This window comes from Dysidea avara, chromosome 6 (assembly GCF_963678975.1).
Source record: "Dysidea avara chromosome 6, odDysAvar1.4, whole genome shotgun sequence".
In the NCBI taxonomy this organism is placed as follows: Eukaryota; Metazoa; Porifera; class Demospongiae; order Dictyoceratida; family Dysideidae; genus Dysidea; species Dysidea avara.
Window position 1 is genome coordinate 23,096,220 of NC_089277.1, and position 21,286 is coordinate 23,117,505.

General features: G+C 40.3%; 1 protein-coding gene across 6 annotated transcripts in view; it reads left to right on the forward strand.

Annotated features, from left to right (window-relative positions):
• The window catches only part of LOC136258579 (uncharacterized), a 181,643-nt gene that overhangs the window by 149,015 nt on the left and 11,342 nt on the right, over nucleotides 1-21,286 (forward strand). The gene's annotated exons all lie outside the window — the stretch shown is intronic.

Consider the following 21,286-nt stretch of genomic DNA (forward strand, 5'->3'; position numbering starts at 1 on the left):
GCCCTCAAAAAGGCTATGGTGAAAAAAGATGTGAAATCCAAGGTGGCGGCCAAGAAATGGCTGTGATGGTAGGTTAATGGTAAAAATTTTAATAACGACAATTCAAGTGAATTTTTGTGCCACTTGGTTTTGGCAAAAAAATTCACCTAAATTGCCGTTATTAAAATTTTTACCATTAACCTACCATCACAGCCATTTCTTGGCCGCCACCTTGGATTTCACATCTTTTTTCACCATAGCCTTTTTGAGGGCCGCACTGTTTTTTTACAGCTTGGCTGTTTTGGATTAGATTTCATTTCTTTTTGTATTTGTATACCCCAAAGCCGGCCTATGGCCAGCTTTGGGACTTTTTTAACCTGTCTTTTTTTCTTTACTACAGGAAGAAGAAAATGTGAAGCAGATGTACTTTAAATATTTCTGATTTTATCAGTAAATGTACAAATTATATATATAATACATATATTTATCATAGAACTCTCCATGGTGGTTTCTTTGTAACTGAACACTCTACAAGGTGACTTCTTCTTGCTGCTCTCTCTGCAGGGTGAATGTTTGTAGCTGAACAATCTACAAAGTAACTTCTTCTAGCTGATCTATCTACAGGGTGATTTGTTTGTAGCTGAACTATCTACAAGGTAACTTCTTTTAGCTGATCTCTCTACAGGGTAATTTGTTTGTAGCTGAATTCTATACAGGAGATTTGTTTGCAGCTGAGTTCTTTACAGAATGGTTTCTTTGTATCTGAACTCTCTACAAGGTAACTTCTTATAACTGATCTTTCTACAGGGCAATTTGTTTGTGGCTGAATTTTCTACAGGGTGATTTCTTTGCACGCTGAACTCTCTACATGGTGGTTTCTTTGTAACTGAACTCTCTACAAGGTAATTTCTTCTAGCTGATCTCTCTACAGGGAGATTTGTTTGTAGCTGAACTCTCTACAGGTAATTTGTTTGCAGCTGAACTCTCTACATGATGGTTTCTTTATAGCTGAACTCTCCACAAGGTAACTTCTTCTAGCTAAACTTTCTAAAAGGTGATTTGTTTGTAGCTGAACTCTCTACAAGGAAACTTATTCTGGCTGATCTCTCTACAGGGAGATTTGTTTGTAGCTGAACTCTCTACAGGTGATTTCTTTGTAGCTGAACTCTCTACATGATGGTTCTTTGTAGCTGAACTCTCTACAAGGTGACTTCTTCTAGCTGACCTTTCTACAGGGAGATTTGTTTGTAGCTGAACTCTCTACATGATGGTTTCTTTGTAACTGAACTCTCTACAAGGTAATTTCTTCTAGCTGATCTCTCTACAGGGAGATTTGTTTGTAGCTGAACTCTCTACAGGTGATTTGTTTGCAGCTGAACTCTCTACATGATGGTTTCTTTGAAGCTGAACTCTCCACAAGGTAACTTCTTCTAGCTGATCTTTCTACAGGGTGATTTGTTTGAGCTGAACTCTCTACAAGGAAACTTCTTCTAGCTGATCTCTCTACAGGGAGATTTATTTGTAGCTGAACTCTCTACAGGTGATTTCTTTACAGCTGAACTCTCTACGTGATGGTTCTTTGTAGCTGAACTCTCTACAAGGTGACTTCTTCTAGCTGATCTTTCTACAGGGTGATTTGTTTGTAGCTGAACTCTATACAAGGAAACTTCTTCTAGCTGATCTCTCTACAGGGAGATTTGTTTGTAGCTGAACTCTCTACAGGTGATTTCTTTGCATCTCAACTCTCTACATGATGGTTCTTTGTAGCTGAACTCTCTACAAGGTGATTTCTTCTAGCTGATCTTTCTACAGGGTGATATGTTTATAGCTGATCTCTCTACAGGGAGATTTGTTTGCAGCTGAACTCTCTACATGATGGTTTCTTTGTAACTGAACTCTCTACAAGGTAATTTCTTCTAGCTGATCTCTCTACAGGGAGATTTGTTTGTAGCTGAACTCTCTACAGGTGATTTGTTTGCAGCTGAACTCTCTACATGATGGTTTCTTTGTAGCTGAACTCTCTACAAGGTAACGTCTTCTAGCTGATCTTTCTACAGTGTGATTTGTTTGTAGCTGAACTATCTACAAGGAAACTTCTTCCAGCTGATCTCTCTACAGGTGATTTGTTTGCAGCTGAACTCTCTACATGATGGTTTCTTTGTAGCTGAACTCTCTACAAGGTAACGTCTTCTAGCTGATCTTTCTACAGTGTGATTTGTTTGTAGCTGAACTATCTACAAGGAAACTTCTTCCAGCTGATCTCTCTACAGGTGATTTGTTTGCAGCTGAACTCTCTACATGATGGTTTCTTTGTAGCTGAACTCTCTACAAGGTAACGTCTTCTAGCTGATCTTTCTACAGTGTGATTTGTTTGTAGCTGAACTATCTACAAGGAAACTTCTTCTAGCTAATCTTTCTACAGGGTGATTTGTTTGTAGCTGAACTCTCTACATGATGGTTTCTTTGTAACTGAACTCTCTACAAGGTAATTTCTTCTAGCTGATCTCTCTACAGGGAGATTTGTTTGTAGCTGAACTCTCTACGGGTGATTTGTTTGCAGCTGAACTCTCTACATGATGGTTTCTTTGTAGCTGAACTCTCTACAAGGTAACGTCTTCTAGCTGATCTTTCTACAGTGTGATTTGTTTGTAGCTGAACTATCTACAAGGAAACTTCTTCCAGCTGATCTCTCTACAGGTGATTTGTTTGCAGCTGAACTCTCTACATGATGGTTTCTTTGTAGCTGAACTCTCTACAAGGTAACTTCTTCTAGCTGATCTTTCTACAGGGTGATTTGTTTGTAGCTGAACTATCTACAAGGAAACTTCTTCTAGCTGATCTCTCTACAGGGAGATTTGTTTGTAGCTGAACTCTTCTCTTTACAGGAGATTTGTTTGCAGTTGATCTCTCTACATGATGGTTCTTTGTAGCTGAACTCTCTACAAGGTGACTTCTTCTAGCTGATCTTTCTACAGGGTGATTTGTTTGTAGCTGAACTCTCTACAGGTGATTTGTTTGCAGCTGAACTCCCTACATGATGGTTTCTTTGTAGCTGAACTCTCTACAAGGTAACTGATGTCTCTACAAGGTCACTAGTTTGTAGCTGAACTCTCTACATGGTTGTTTCTTTGTAACTGAACTCTCTACAAGGTGACTTCTTCTAGCTGATCTTTCAAGAGGGTGCATGATTTGTTTGTAGCTGAACTCTCTACAAGGAAACTTCTTCTAGCTGATCTCTCTACAGGGAGATTTGTTTGTAGCTGAACTCTCTACAGGTGATTTCTTTGCAGCTGAACTCTCTACATGATGCGTTCTTTGTAGCTGAACTCTCTACAAGGTGACTTCTTCTAGCTAATCTTTCTACAGGGTGATTTGTTTGTAGCTGAACTCTCTACATGATGGTTTCTTTGTAACTGAACTCTCTACAAGGTAATTTCTTCTAGCTGATCTCTCTACAGGGAGATTTGTTTGTAGCTGAACTCTCTACAGGTGATTTGTTTGTAGCTGAACTCTCTACATGATGGTTTCTTTGTAGCTGAACTATCCACAAGGTAACTTCTTCTAGCTGATCTTTCTACAGGGTGATTTGTTTGTAGCTGAACTCTCTACAGGTGATTTGTTTGCAGCTGAACTCTCTACATGATGGTTTCTTTGTAGCTGAACTCTCTACAAGGTAACTGATGTCTCTACAAGGTCACTAGTTTGTAGCTGAACTCTCTACGTGGTGGTTTCTTTGTAACTGAACTCTCTACAAGGTTACTTCTTCTAGCTGATCTTTCAAGAGGGTGATTTGTTTGTAGCTGAACTCTCTACAAGGAAACTTCTTCTAGCTGATCTCTCTACAGGGAGATTTGTTTGTAGCTGAACTCTCTACAGGTGATTTCTTTGCAGCTGACCTCTCTACATGATGCTTTCTTTGTAGCTGAACTCTCTACAAGGTGACTTCTTCTAGCTAATCTTTCTACAGGGTGATTTGTTTGTAGCTGAACTCTCTACATGATGGTTTCTTTGTAACTGAACTCTCTACAAGGTAATTTCTTCTAGCTGATCTCTCTACAGGGAGATTTGTTTGTAGCTGAACTCTCTACAGGTGATTTGTTTGCAGCTGAACTCTCTACATGATGGTTTCTTTGTAGCTGAACTCTCTACAAGGTAACGTCTTCTAGCTGATCTTTCTACAGGGTGATTTGTTTGTAGCTGAACTCTCTACAGGTGATTTGTTTGCAGCTGAACTCTCTACATGATGGTTTCTTTGTAGCTGAACTCTCTACAAGGTAACTGATGTCTCTACAAGGTCACTAGTTTGTAGCTGAACTCTCTACGTGGTGGTTTCTTTGTAACTGAACTCTCTACAAGGTTACTTCTTCTAGCTGATCTTTCAAGAGGGTGATTTGTTTGTAGCTGAACTCTCTACAAGGAAACTTCTTCTAGCTGATCTCTCTACAGGGAGATTTGTTTGTAGCTGAACTCTCTACAGGTGATTTCTTTGCAGCTGACCTCTCTACATGATGCTTTCTTTGTAGCTGAACTCTCTACAAGGTGACTTCTTCTAGCTAATCTTTCTACAGGGTGATTTGTTTGTAGCTGAACTCTCTACATGATGGTTTCTTTGTAACTGAACTCTCTACAAGGTAATTTCTTCTAGCTGATCTCTCTACAGGGAGATTTGTTTGTAGCTGAACTCTCTACAGGTGATTTGTTTGCAGCTGAACTCTCTACATGATGGTTTCTTTGTAGCTGAACTCTCTACAAGGTAACGTCTTCTAGCTGATCTTTCTACAGTGTGATTTGTTTGTAGCTGAACTATCTACAAGGAAACTTCTTCCAGCTGATCTCTCTACAGGTGATTTGTTTGCAGCTGAACTCTCTACATGATGGTTTCTTTGTAGCTGAACTCTCTACAAGGTAACGTCTTCTAGCTGATCTTTCTACAGTGTGATTTGTTTGTAGCTGAACTATCTACAAGGAAACGTCTTCTAGCTAATCTTTCTACAGGGTGATTTGTTTGTAGCTGAACTCTCTACATGATGGTTTCTTTGTAACTGAACTCTCTACAAGGTAATTTCTTCTAGCTGATCTCTCTACAGGGAGATTTGTTTGTAGCTGAACTCTCTACGGGTGATTTGTTTGCAGCTGAACTCTCTACATGATGGTTTCTTTGTAGCTGAACTCTCTACAAGGTAACGTCTTCTAGCTGATCTTTCTACAGTGTGATTTGTTTGTAGCTGAACTATCTACAAGGAAACTTCTTCCAGCTGATCTCTCTACAGGTGATTTGTTTGCAGCTGAACTCTCTACATGATGGTTTCTTTGTAGCTGAACTCTCTACAAGGTAACTTCTTCTAGCTGATCTTTCTACAGGGTGATTTGTTTGTAGCTGAACTATCTACAAGGAAACTTCTTCTAGCTGATCTCTCTACAGGGAGATTTGTTTGTAGCTGAACTCTTCTCTTTACAGGTGATTTGTTTGCAGTTGATCTCTCTACATGATGGTTCTTTGTAGCTGAACTCTCTACAAGGTGACTTCTTCTAGCTGATCTTTCTACAGGGTGATTTGTTTGTAGCTGAACTCTCTACAGGTGATTTGTTTGCAGCTGAACTCCCTACATGATGGTTTCTTTGTAGCTGAACTCTCTACAAGGTAACTGATGTCTCTACAAGGTCACTAGTTTGTAGCTGAACTCTCTACATGGTGGTTTCTTTGTAACTGAACTCTCTACAAGGTGACTTCTTCTAGCTGATCTTTCAAGAGGGTGCATGATTTGTTTGTAGCTGAACTCTCTACAAGGAAACTTCTTCTAGCTGATCTCTCTACAGGGAGATTTGTTTGTAGCTGAACTATCTACAGGTGATTTCTTTGCAGCTGAACTCTCTACATGATGCGTTCTTTGTAGCTGAACTCTCTACAAGGTGACTTCTTCTAGCTAATCTTTCTACAGGGTGATTTGTTTGTAGCTGAACTCTCTACATGATGGTTTCTTTGTAACTGAACTCTCTACAAGGTAATTTCTTCTAGCTGATCTCTCTACAGGGAGATTTGTTTGTAGCTGAACTCTCTACAGGTGATTTGTTTGTAGCTGAACTCTCTACATGATGGTTTCTTTGTAGCTGAACTCTCCACAAGGTAACTTCTTCTAGCTGATCTTTCTACAGGGTGATTTGTTTGTAGCTGAACTCTCTACAGGTGATTTGTTTGCAGCTGAACTCTCTACATGATGGTTTCTTTGTAGCTGAACTCTCTACAAGGTAACTGATGTCTCTACAAGGTCACTAGTTTGTAGCTGAACTCTCTACGTGGTGGTTTCTTTGTAACTGAACTCTCTACAAGGTTACTTCTTCTAGCTGATCTTTCAAGAGGGTGATTTGTTTGTAGCTGAACTCTCTACAAGGAAACTTCTTCTAGCTGATCTCTCTACAGGGAGATTTGTTTGTAGCTGAACTCTCTACAGATGATTTCTTTGCAGCTGACCTCTCTACATGATGCTTTCTTTGTAGCTGAACTCTCTACAAGGTGACTTCTTCTAGCTAATCTTTCTACAGGGTGATTTGTTTGTAGCTGAACTCTCTACATGATGGTTTCTTTGTAACTGAACTCTCTACAAGGTAATTTCTTCTAGCTGATCTCTCTACAGGGAGATTTGATTGTAGCTGAACTCTCTACAGGTGATTTGTTTGTAGCTGAACTCTCTACATGATGGTTTCTTTGTAGCTGAACTCTGCACAAGGTAACTTCTACTAGCTGATCTTTCTACAGGGTGATTTGTTTGTAGCTGAACTCTATACAAGGAAACTTCTTCTAGCTGATCTCTCTACAGGGAGATTTGTTTGTAGCTGAACTCTCTACAGGTGATTTCTTTGCAGCTGAACTCTCTACATGATGGTTCTTTGTAGCTGAACTCTCTACAAGGTGACTTCTTCTAGCTGATCTTTCTACAGGGTGATTTGTTTGTAGCTGATCTCTCTACAGGGAGATTTGTTTGCAGCTGAACTCTCTACATGATGGTTTCTTTGTAACTGAACTAGGTGACTCCTTCTAGCTGATCTTTCTACAGGGTGATTTGTTTGTAGATTAACTCTCTACAAGATAATTTCTTCTAGCTGATCTCTCTATAGGGAGATTTGTTTGTAATTGAACTCTCTACAGGTGATTTTTTTGTAGTTGATTTCTCTACATTATGGTTTCTTTGTAGCTGAACTATCTACAAGGAATCATTTTATTAACAATTTTGACAGTAATAACCTATATGTACTTTTTATTTCCGTTGCCCCTGTTCCAAATGTTTAAACATTCCAGCTCCTACAAACTATTTTATTCTTTAACTTGTACTCTTTATAGGTAATTATTATTTGTAGTTATATAGCTTATTGTAATTTGTAAGTAATTAATTATGGCTACCAGTGCAAGACACTGGTAGACCTTCAGTTCTGTAATTTAATTGTTATAAGCTCTTAAATATTGTTTAATTTTGTTTATTGATCTGTACAGTTCTGTAAAGTATTAATAATAATAATAATAATAATAAATAATAACAAGGTAGCTTCTTCTATTGATCTCTCTACAGGGCGATTTGTTTGTAGTTGAACTCTCTACATGGTAGTTTCTTTGCAGCTGAACTCTACAAGGTGATTTCTTCTAGTTAAACTATCTCTTTCCATAGTTGCATGAACTCCCTACAAGGTAACTTCTTCTAGCTGATCTCTCTACAGGGTGAATTGTTTGTAGCTGATCACTCTACAGGATGAATTGTTTGTAGCTGATCTCTATACAGGTTACCTGTTTCTAGCTGATCTCTTGAATTCTCTTCAGGGTGACTGCTCTATTAGGATGACTGCTCTATTAGAGTATCTCGATTTCGCACTTGCTGCACCAAGTTGGATTTCGTGTTATAACTCCGTGGCTTTAAGTCTGATTCTTCTACACCATTGAAGAGCCTTTCTAAGATGATTACTCCATATATACAGCGATTTTCAAAGCATTACCCCAAGCGGTTTATCTGGTAGGCGTGGCAAGTAATAGTTTTTTATTAGCTAATCTCGATTGCGTAATTGTTACACACTGTTGGTTTTTTCGGTGTATCTTCCTGGTTTTTAGCTCGATTTCTTTCGAACCACAAAAGGTTTGAGGTTCAATAGTTAACCTATTCACCCACCGATTTTCAGCTTCTTCCCATACGCGGTTTACCCTGTAGGCGTGACAACATATTGGTGTTATTTTTCGTGAATAATCGCTCATAACTCTTTGCCTGTGTATCGTATTCCAACCAAAGTTGGTACAGAGATGCGCCTTTATACCCCCCTTCTGTGTGCCAAATTTCAAGGCGATCGGATATGGCGTTCGCGTTTTATAGCAGTTTTTGTAAGTGTGCGAAAAGAGGAAGAAACATAAGAAGAAAAAAAAAACGAAGAAACTAAGCCAATTTTTGAAGTCGCATATCTCGGGGACGCTTGAAGCGATTTCGCTCGAATTTGGAATGTGGAGTGCTGAAGGTGGAAGGAATGTCCACAGCAAAATCCGTCTTGTTTCATCAAGGCAGCACAGAGCTACGGAGGTGCGCAAATTGCGTTTTCTTCCTTCCTGTCAATATACTCACGGGTGTTGCGCGCCGGCTTCTTGGGCCGCACGACACACTACCGTGTGTCTTGATAATACGAAGTATAATACCAGTTTCCGGCTTTAATAAACTTTTCTGGCGCTGGATTACGGTAGGAGGTGATCACCGAGGTGATCACAGAGGGTAGAGCTCTATGAGTTGTTCGGAGCTAAATCGAAAATCTTGACTCTTTACATCATGAGTATTATAATGGGTTTGAAATGCGCTGGAACTCTTGTCCTCGCTCTTGTCACTGGAGCTTCGCAAGAACTACCACGGTAGGTCTCGCAGCCTGCTTAAGCATAGTTCCGGCTACACAGAGTGAGTATATTGCTACTTATACTAGACTGTCAAGCCAGGAACAGTTGGACTCCATTCCTTCTGCTAAGAAACTGTACGTCGCTAGCAAGAAATGACTGAAGAGAGGACACTCTGTGCTAACAAGCTTGAGTCTAGATTTACAATGTAAATTTGCAAGCGCTGCTACGCTTGAATTATCAACCCACTTGTGGAATAGGTTGTTACTTGGATTTCATCCTAGCCAACTGTCATTTGAGAGTCTCCTCTGCCGATACTCTTCCAACTCCTATGAACTTACAGCGGTGGCGAATTCAAGTCGCTTCCAGTTGTCGACTTTGTAACTTTGTACGACCTGCATCTGAATGGCTGTCCCTCTGCACTTGAACAAGGTAGATACACCTCAGTACCAGCATGACCTAGTCATTGTGTATAGTGTTGGACTTAGGACCCAGAAGCATTGTGGCGATTCCAGTCACTGGTATTCGTTTGCTGACCTTAATACTTATAGAGCTAGTGAGGCCCTTTCGCTACTATTCTTGGCTGTAGGCGTTTAGCCTACAGACCTTTAGTACACCCAAGTGTATTGTTATACTTGTATTCGTGTGTGTAACCAACTCACCCTTGTGTGTGTACTGAGCATTAAAAAAAATATTGTGCTCTTTCTATCTTGATTATAAGACCGGATACTGTAATTTACAATGAACAGCGACATGAAATCCGACTACTGGAACTTACCTGTCCTTTTAATTCTGCTGAATCTTTACACGCTGCTCACGAACGCAAATCTGGTAAGAGTGAGTACCAGTTATTGCTTTCAGAATTGGATCATCACCTTTGCTATACTAGCCTATATTCCACTATTGAAGTTGGTTGTTTGGGTCATTATCTTCCAAACTCTGTCGGGGCCCTACAAACAACTATTCAGCAGTCTGCAACAACTTGTAGAATTATACTAGATAAAGCTGCTCAGAAGGCCATCAGCTGGCTTTGATCATGACTTTCGGTTTTGATCCAAGCCAGTCACTAAAGATTCAGTGTAGCGTTACCCCTTTATATCTAGTCACTATATCAGTATAACATTGAACGCATGCACTTGTTCATCTCTCTCATGGAAGCCCAGTGTCAAATACTGAAACAAATGTCAAATACTACAAAGGCTTCCATACTGGGAAAGTTAATTACATGTTTACCTGGCAAACTGAACTGTGATCAGTTGTAAGCACTGTCTAAGCTTCTTAAATAGCATTATTAAAGTCTCTCAACGTTTGAGTGCAATGATATTTGTGACCTGGACTGCGAAAACAGGGCATGTGGGCACATAAAATTTGTCTACTTTTTATAACTTTGATGACTCATAATTTCCTCCATGAGATGGCTATGACAATGCTATTTGCAGCCATTATGGAGAATGTAATTGGCTGTATAATGCAATTTACAGAATAAAAATAGTGAGTCTACTCCAGCAATGAGATATATTTCTTGTTTTGTAACGAGGCGTAGTTTGTGCCCACATGCCCGGTTTTCGCAGGCCCAGTCACATTTAATTTCTCTCTCATATTAGCTATGGAAAATTAATGTAGGTAAGACCAAGCAGGTTTTATGTTTCTCGGGCCCGACGGACTCTAAAATTTAAAATTCTATTATGTTACCCGTTACATTGGATGACTTATCATGTGAGCTTATAACTTTAGCCATTAATGTCTGCCAAGTGTGGTTCATGCTATAAAATTTTTACCTATTTTGCATGTGACTATAACTACTTAATGGTCCTTGCTTCCTGATGGTTGATAATTTTCTCTTCATCATTCCTAGCTTGTGACGTACAGCCACTCAATGGTTGACACTTGACCATATGATAGCTTGTAACTAGCTACTTAATAGTTGACACTTGAGCTTGTGACCAGGTACTTAATAGTTGACACTTGACCATAGCTTGTGACTAACTACTTAACAGTTGACACTTGACCATAGCTTGTCACTTAACTACTTAACAGTTGACACTTGACCATAGCTTGTAACTAACTACTTAACAGTTGACACTTGATCACAGCTTGTAACTAACTACTTAACAGTTGACACTTGACCATAGCTTGTGACTAGCTACTTAACAGTTGACACTTGACCATAGCTTGTGACCAGGTATTTAACAGTTGACACTTGAGCTTGTGACCAGGTACTTAATGGTTGACACTTGACCATAGCTTGTGACCAGCTGCTTAATGAATGGTTGACACTTGAGCTTGTGACCAGCTACTTAACAGTTGACACTTGACCATAACTTGTGACTTGCTACCTTATGGTTGACACTTGAGCTTGTGACCAGGTACTTAACAGTTGACACTTGACCATAGCTTGTGACTAGCTACTTTATGGTTGACACTTGACCATAGCTTGTGACTAGCTACCTTATGGTTGACACTTGTGACTAGCTACTTAACAGTTGACACTTGACCATAGTCTGTGACTATGGTTGACACTTGTGCCTACTGTCATGGTTGATGTTATGTGCTGGTGAAGGACTAAGTCCTGTCAACATTGATGCCAACATCGATTGCGATTTGCATACACTTGCTTGACACTTAACCATAACTTGTGACCAGGTACTTAATGGTGGACACTTAACAATAGCTTGTGACTAGCACTGTACTTAATGGTTGACCATAGCTTGTGACTAGTTACCTTATGGTTGACACTGGACCATAGCTTGTGACCAGCTACTTAATGGTTGACACTTGAGCTTGTGACCAGCAACTTAACAGTTGACACTCGACCATAACTTGTGACCAGGTACTTAATAGTTGACACTTGACCATAGCTTGTAACTAGCTACTTAACAGTTGACACTTGACCATAGCTTGTGATCGGGTACTTAACAGTTGACACTTGAGCTTGTGATCAGGTACTTAATAGTTGACACTCGACTATTCCTTGTGACTAGCTACCTTATGGTTGACACTTGACCATAACTTGTGAGCAGCTACTTAACAGTTGATACTCGACCATAACTTGTGACCAGGTGACACTTGACCATAGCTTGTAACTAGCTACTTAACAGTTGACACTTGACCATAGCTTGTGACCGGGTACTTAACAGTTGACACTTGAGCTTGTGACCAGCTACTTAACAGTTGACACTCAACCATAACTTGTGAGCAGGTACTTAATAGTTGACACTTGACCATAGCTTGTAACTAGCTACTTAACAGTTGACACTTGACCATAGCTTGTGACCGGGTACTTAACAGTTGACACTTGAGCTTGTGACCAGGTACTTAATAGTTGACACTCGACTATTCCTTGTGACTAGCTACCTTATGGTTGACACTTGACCATAGCTTGTAACTAGCTACTTAACAGTTGACACTTGACCATAGCTTGTGACCGGGTACTAGTTGACACTTGAGCTTGTGACCAGCTACTTAATAGTTGACACTTGACTATTCCTTGTGACTAGCTACCTTATGGTTGACACTTGACCATAACTTGTGACCCGCTACTTAGCAGTTGACACTTGACCATAGCTTGTGACTAGCTACCTTATGATTGACACTTGACCATAACTTGTGACCAGGTACTTAAAGGTGGACACTTAACAATAGCTTGTGACTAGCACTGTACTTAATGGTTGACACTTGACCATAGCTTGTGACTATCTACCTTATGGTTGACACTGGACCAAAGCTTGTGACCAGTTGACACTTGACCATAGCTTGTGACTAGCTACTTTAAGGTTGACACTTGACCATAACTTGTGACCGGGTACTTAATGGTTGACACTTGACCATAGCTTGTGACCAGCTACTTAACGGTTGACACTTGACCATAGCTTGTGACCAGCTACTTAACAGTTGACACTCAACCATAACTTGTGACCAGGTACTTAATAGTTGACACTTGACCATAGCTTGTAACTAGCTACTTAACAGTTGTCACTTGACCATAGCTTGCATTGTGACCGGGTACTTAACAGTTGACACTTGAGCTTGTGACCAGGTACTTAATAGTTGACACTCGACTATTCCTTGTGACTAGCTACCTTATGGTTGACACTTGACCATAACTTGTAACTAGCTATACTTAACAGTTGATACTTGACCATTCCTTGTGACTAGCTACCTGATGGTTGACACTTGACCTTAACTTGTATTCAGCTACTTAACAGTTGACACTTGACCATTCGTACTTAATGGTTGACACTTGACCATAGTGGCTAGCTACTTACAATGGTTGGCACTTAACCATTCCTTGTGACTGAGGGGTCCAACACAAAAAAACTTCTATAAAAGCCAAGCAAAGATTTGGGATTTAGGACAGAATTTGTAAAATAGAAATGCATTGAAAGACCAATTAATTTAGCAAATATATAATTCTACATTCTAGTGGCTCTTACAGTATTGTGTTCATAGTATACATAGTCTCTATGTACTGAAGGATATTCACTTCAATTGTAATGCACAACCACATGCACTGACTGTGTACTGGGGCCATCACACTGACTGTGTATAGGCACATATAGCACAACACAATATGAATCACTGAATACCTTGTGTAGCGTCCTTATCAATGTAATAAACAACTTCAACGGTTTTAAAAGCTGATTTCCATACAGTAGATACGTTTTGTAGTTGACATGGATCACACATCCCAACCACTGTGTATTGGCTATATGACTTGGCTGCATTTATTTCTTTTATGGCGTATGATAAACTGATGATTCCTTCAGAAGTAACCTCCTACAGTGCAAAAAATAGTAGTCAGGCTGCAGTACTAACAGTGACTTTATGCACACTTTTTGAAAGACAGGCCACAGACAATGAACATAGCATATTACTATGTACAAGTAAGTATTACAGAATATGCCATGGAATTGACACACAAGCACACACATGCACATTTGTTTGTGGCAAGAAAGGTGGTATAGCTTGGGAAATGAGCAACTCAGAATTAACATTAATGTAAACGAGTGTACGTGCATACCAACAACAAACCTTATCAATTGATGTCACAATCAAAGGTGTTCCAGTGTAGGATGGGTCAATGCTACTAATTCGCCCAGAATATAATTCTACGAACGGCAATGCCATCACAAATACATGGCAATTATTTTCACCATGCTTTATCAAGACACACGGTAGTGTGTCGTGCGGCCCAAGAAGCCGGCGCGCAACCCCCGTGAGTATATTGACAGGAAGAAAGAAAACGCAATTTTCGCACCTCCGTAGCTCTGTGCTGCCTTGATGAAACAAGACGATTTTGCTGTGGACACTTCCTCCACCTTCAGCACTCCACATTCCAAATTAGAGCGAAATCGCTTCACGCGTTCCCGAGATATGCGACTTCAAAAATTGGCTTTGTTTCTTCGTTTTTTTCTTCTTATTTTTCTTCCTCTTTTCGCACACTTACAAAAACTGCTATAAAACGCGAACGCCATATCCGATTGCCTTAAAATTGGAGGAGTTAAACTTAATTTAATTTATAGATGGCAAAAAGCAGAAGGAAGAAAAAGCAGCTAAACCTACAGAGCCTACACAGGCCTACAAAAACACCGCATGGACCGCCAGCATACACACAGCAAAACCCCAGGACAGGGGCCTTAACAAGAAAGCCCTGCAGACTACTGCAGGGAGTGGGAGCATGAAACAGAGTTCAACTCCCACAAAGGACTGCCAGGCAACAGGCTAAACAGATGTAAAAATGTCCGGGCATTGTGGCGCCACAGACAAACAGAGAGTTGCTCTAGCAGATGGCGGTATGCTAGGCCACGAGAAATGCCACTCGTGGTGGTTGTCCTCAAAGCAATGTCCTGCAAGACAGGACGACTAGCAGCAGACCACAAACCCAAGGACTCAACCACCAGGGGGACAAAAACACCTCCAGCAGCCTGTACAAGCTCATCATGGTGAGCATCCTTATCTTCTTCTCCCTTAGCAGCAGCCACACCTGCTGAAACTGCAGACCGACCCAACAGAGATTCTTGTAATGGACAACGCACAGTAACATCGAAGTACGCAGGCTTCCCATGCACAAAGTCAGGGTGAAAAACATCACCCGGGCGATCCAATCGGGAACCAGCACACCGTTGCTCTTTACGGCAACCAGTGTTGTCCTGAAGTAAAGCATGATATATCACATCACATAAAGCATCGTGTCTACGTATACGCATGGGTCCATGTCCACAGCCCAGCAGATGATCACCAAATTGATCAACAATACTACCACATGGGCAGCGAACTGGAGAAGTGGCAGAAAAGAGAGGGACACCAAGCCAGTATCGTAGAGAACATACAAACTCCTGTGAGGACATGGATAGGCCTAAAGAATCACAAGGAATGGCCCGAAGCCATGAACTGGTACAGGGGTCAGCAGAAATTGAACGAATTCTGGCTTGGTCCCGAATGGTAAGTGAATTAAGCAAAAGACTGTTTATCTGCTGCTAAGGCTTCAGTTGCCAACATTCACTCTGCAACTTTCAAGAACCATGCTCGCCACAACTTACGCTCTGCTCACATTGAATATTGGAAGTCAAAACTGGAACCATTAACTGTTCAAAATAAATTTTTAGATATTGTAACTCTGGAGCAAGCTTGCCCTCTGTGGAAGAGACTGATGTATGGCCTCCCTGAAAAACAGCTGTCCTTCCTGCTACGTGCTGGTTGTGACACTCTACCAACCCCTATGAACCTGGCCAGATGGAACATCATTACTGACCCTAGATGTGCTCTTTGTCTAGCTCCTCAACCCACAACAAACCATATTTTGACTGGCTGTCCTGCTGCTCTAGATCAAGGCAGGTATACCTGGAGACATGATTCAGTTTTACAGGTCCTTGTTCATGGGCTCCAACAGCATTTACCTGAAACATTCAAACTTTACGCTGACCTTCCTGGTTATCTAGCTAGTTCCAGCCCCCCTAGTACCATCCCAACCAATCTTTCCTCCACCCTCAGCAGGCCTGACTTGGTATTGGTTTCTAATGATTCCATTTGTTTGTTCGAATTGACAGTACCAACTAATACCCAGCAACATCTTCTTGCTGCTAGAGCTAGAAAGAAAGATCGATATAGCTCCTTGCAATATGACCTCCAGCTTTCTGGGTTAACTGTCAATCTTGTTCCAATTGAAATTGGTTGTTTAGGCCACTTTTTGCCAGAAACAATTGCTCAAATGGCTACTGCTTGTGAAGTGCCAAAGAAAACCATAAGATCCTTGTTTGAGCAGGCAGCTCGCATTGCTGTGTCCTGTTCTTACAGAATTTTTAATTCTAGAGCCTCCCCGGGCTGGGATCTTTTAGACCACCTTAGGTAAACTTTAAGTATTACATATATGTAGATATAGTTTTTTTGTTTTTTTTGTGTATTGTAATTTAATTTACCTTTAGTTAATGTAAGTCTTGCCAGGGCTCCTGTACTGATCCATCAGCACATGGTACCCCTGTGTCTAGGCCCCTGTATGCTTGTAATGTATATTTTGTCTTAATCATTAAGACGTTTATTCTCCTCTCTGACGAGCAATATCAAGTTCATGTTGGAAAACACGCTGCCCACAAGCTGGATGGATAAGATCAGGAAGGGAATCACTGTTAATCAAGGGCAGCAGAATTGAGGTAGCAACATCCTGATCCGGGATGGAAGGAAACACGTCAGGACCCCCACTAAAAGACTGGAGCAGACGATAACACAATTCTTGGGAGCTGAAACAAGAGCCTAAAAAGGTTGCTGAAGAGGTACTGGTAGCTTCACGCAAACCCAATCCTCCCATAGAACACGGTAGAGTGGCCTGCAGCCAAGATAAGTCAGAAATAGAAGATTTGCAAATACGACCTAAAGCAGATCGAAGATTATAATCAAAACGTTCAAGTTGAGAAATAACACAATTTGGGGAAATAGTACGCAAGAGATGATTAAGTTTACAAGCACCCAGACAACTTCGGAGAAGATGGAGTTCAACTTGAGGGTTGCCTTAAAATTTGGCACACAGAAGGGGGCTATAAAGGCGCATCACTGTACCAACTTTACCTGGAATACGATAAACAGGCAAAGAGTTATGATCGATTATTCACGAAAAATAACACCAATATGTTGTCACGCCTACAGGGTAAACCGCGTATGGGAAGAAGCTGAAAATCGGTGGGTAATTAGGTTAACTATTGAACCTCAAACCTTTTGTGGTTTGAAAGAAATCGAGCTAAAAACTAGGAAGATACAACGAAAAAACCAACAGTGTGTAACAATTACGCAATCGAGATTAGCTAATAAAAAACGAATACTTGCCACGCCTACCAGATAAACCGCTAAGGGGAATGCTTTGAAAATCGCTGTATAGATGGAGTAATCATCTTAGAAAGGCTCTTCATTGGTGTAGAAGAATCAGACTTAAAGCCACGGAGTTATAACACGAAATCCAACTTGGTGCAGCAAGTGCGAGATCGAGATACTCTAATAGAGCAGTCATCCTAATAGAGCAGTCACCCTGAAGAGAATTCAAGAGATCAGCTAGAAACAAGCAACCTGTATAGAGATCAGCTAGAAACAAGCCACCCTGTAGAGAGATCAGCTACAAACAATTCACCCTGTAGAGAGATCAGCTAGAAAAAGTTGCCTTATAGGGAGTTCATGCAACTATGGAAAGGGATAGTTCAGCTAGAAGAAATCACCTTGTAGAGTTCAACTACAAAGAAACTACCATGTAGAGAGTTCAACTACAAACAAATCGCCCCCTAGAGAGATCAATAGAAGAAGTTACCTTGTAGAGAGTTCAGCTACAAAGAAACCATCATGTAGAGAGTTTAGCTGCAAACAAATCACCTGTAGAGAGTTCAGCTACAAACAAATCTCCCTGTAGAGAGATCAGTCAGAAGAAGTTTCCTTGTAGAGAGTTCAGCTACAACCAAATCACCCTGTAGAGAGATCAGCTAGAAGAAGTCACCTTGCACAGAGTTCAGTTACAAAGAAACCATCATGTAGAAAGTTCAGCTACAAACTAGTGACCTTGTAGAGACATCAGCTAAAAGAAGTTACTTTATAGAGAGTTCAGCTACAGAGAAACTATCATGTAGAGAGTTCAGCTGCAAACAAATCACAGGTAGAGAGTTCAGCTACAAGCAAATCTCCCTGTAGAGAGATCAGCTAGACGAAGTTTCCTTGTAGAGAGTTCAGCTACAAACAAATCACCCTGTAGAAAGATCAGCTAGAAGTAGTCACCTTGTAGAGAGTTCAGTTACAAAGAAGCCATCATGTAGAGAATTCAGTTACAAACTAGTGACCTTGTAGAGACATCAGCTAAAAGAAACTACCTTGTAGAGAGTTCAGCTACAAAGAAACCACCATGTAGAGAGTTCAGCTGCAAACAAATCACCTGTAGAGAGTTCAGCTACAAACAAATCTCCCTGTAGAGAGATTAGTTAGAAGAAGTTTCCTTGTAGAGAGTTCAGCTACAAACAAATCACCCTGTAGAACGATCAGCTAGAAGAAGTCAACTTGTAGAGAGTTCAGTTACAAAGAAACCACCATATAGAGAGTTCAGCTACAAACTAGTGACCTTGTAGAGACATCAGCTAAAATAAATTACCTTGTACAGAGCTCAGCTACAAAGAAACCATCATGTAGAGCCTCGCTCCAGGTATGTTCACAAGCCATCTTTGGCAGGTTTTAGTAAACCTACTTTTTGAAACCTACCAACAATGGTTCAGGAACATACCTCTGTAGAGAGTTCAGCTGCAAACAAATTACCTGTAAAGAGTTCAGCTACAAACAAATCTCCCTGTAGAGAGATCAGCTAGAAGTTTCCTTGTAGAGAGTTCAGCTACAAACAAATCACCCTGTAGAAAGATCAACTAGAAGAAGTTACCTTGTAGAGAGTTCAGCTACAAAGAAACCATCATGTAGAGAGTTCAGCTGCAAACAAATCACCTGTAGAGAGTTCAGCTACAAACAAATCTCCCTGTAGAGAGATCAGTTAGAAGAAGTTTCCTAGTAGAGAGTTCAGCTACAAACAAATCACCCTGTAGAAAGATCAGCTAGAAGGAGTCACCTTGTACTATAGAGAGTTCAGTTACAAAGAAACCATCATGTAGAGAATTTAGTTACAAACTAGTGACCTTGTAGAGACATCAGCTAAAAGAAATTACGTTGTAGAGAGTTCAGCTACAAAGAAACCACCATGTAGAGAGTTCAGCTGCAAACAAATCACCTGTAGAGAGTTCAGCTAGAAGAAGTTATCTTGTAGAGAGTTCAGCTACAAAGAAACCATCATGTAGTGCAAACAAATCACCTGTAGAGAGTTCAGCTACAAACAAATCTCCCTGTAGAGAGATCAGTTAGAAGAAGTTTCCTTGTAGAGAGTTCAGCTACAAACGAATCACCCTATAGAAAGATCAGCTAGAAGGAGTCACCTTGTAGAGAGTATTCAGTTACAAAGAAACCATCATGTAGAGAGTTCAGCTACAAACTAGTGACCTTGTAGAGACATCAGCTAAAATAAATTACCTTGTACAGAGTTCAGCTATAAAGAAACCATCATGTAGAGCCTCGCTCCAGATATGTTCACAAGCCATCTTTGGCAGGTTTTAGTAAACCTACTTTTTGAAACCTACCAACAATGGTTCAGGAACATACCTCTGTAGACAGTTCAGCTGCAAACAAATCACCTGTAGAGAGTTCAGTTACAAACAAATCTCCCTGTAGAGAGATTAGTTAGAAAAAGTTTCCTTGTAGAGAGTTCAGCTACAAACTAATCACCCTGTAGAAAGATCAGCTAGAAGAAGTCACCTTGTAGAGAGTTCAGTTACAAAGAAACCATCATGTTGAGAGTTAAGCTGCAAACAAATCTCCCTGTAGAAAGATCAGCTAAAAGAAGTCACCTTGTAGAGAGTTCAGCTACAAAGAACCATAATGTAGAGAGTTCAGCTACAAACAAATCTCCCTGTAGAAAGATCAGCTAGAAGAAGTTACCTTGTAGAGAGTTCAGCTTCAAAGAAATCACCCTGTAGAAAATTCAGCCACAAACAAATTGCCCTGTAGAAAGATTAGTTAGAAGAAGTTACCTTGTAGAGAGTTCAGCTACAAAGAAACCATTCTGTAAAGAACTCAGCTGCAAACAAATCACCTGCACAGAATTCAGCTACAAACAAACCACCCTGTAGAGAGATCAGCTAGAAGAAGTTACCTTGTAGATAGTTCAGCTACAAACAAATCACCCTGTAGGGAGATCAGCTAGAAGAAGTTACCTTGTAGATTATTCAGCTACTAACAATTCACCCTGTAGAGAGGGCATCAAGAAGAAGTCACCTTGTAGAGTGTTCAGTTACAAAGAAACCACCATGGAGAGTTCTGTAATAAATATATGTATTATATATAATTTGTACATTTACTGATAAAATCAGAAATATTTAAAAGTACGTCTGCTTCGTCTTTTCTTCTTCCTATGGTAAAGAAAAAAAAGACAGGTTAAAAAAGTCCCAAAGCCGGCCGGTGGTATACAAATACAAAAAGAAATGAAATCTAATCCAAAACAGCCAAGCTGTAAAAAAACAGTGCGGCCCTCAAAGAGGCTATGGTGAAAAAAGATATGAAATCCAAGGTGGCGGCCAAGAAATGGCTGTGATGGTAGGTTAATGGTAAAAGTTTTAATAATGGCAATTTAGGTGAATTTTTTGCCAAGACCAAGCGGCACAAAAATTCACCTGAATTGTCATTATTAAATTTTTTACCATTAACCTACCATCACAGCCATTTCTTGGCCACCACCTTGGATTTCACATCTTTTTTCACCATAGCCTTTTTGAGGGCCGCACTGTTTTTTTACAGCTTGGCTGTTTTGGATTAGATAACTATATCCTCATGGTCAGTAGAAATTCTTTCATCAATTGTAGGATCAAGAGAACTTTTTGCTCTGGTACAAAAATCTGCAAAGGTCTGAGGCGTACCCCAACTAAAATCTAATTTGGAAAATTGCTCCAGCACACCTTCATTCGTAAACAAAGGCAGCTGTGCTTCTGCCTCCTCCCAGGAATCAATGTTCACTAAGTTTACAAAGGTGGATTTCAGCACTTCCATTTGCTTCATCTGTCTGGCAGATTCTTTCATGCCTAAAACTGGAAGTTTTCCATCGATAACTTTCTGCAACAAAAAACACTGATCATCTTCCTTGAGTGTTCTTATTGGAGCAAAGTATTGTTGCTTAAAATCAGGCTCCTAACCTCTTGGACCAGGTTTTGGCTTGCTCCCTTTCTCACTAAGTTGAATATTACCTCTCTTAAACAAGTCCATAACAGTAGTAGCCAGGTTCCACACCCTCCTGGACATCAATGCCTGTGCAAATATGGCATCTCTGTGTAGTGGAAGTATCCTATTGTAACAATAGAAACCAATAAATACAAGAATTAACTACTGTATTTGACTGGTTAATAGCTGTGGTAC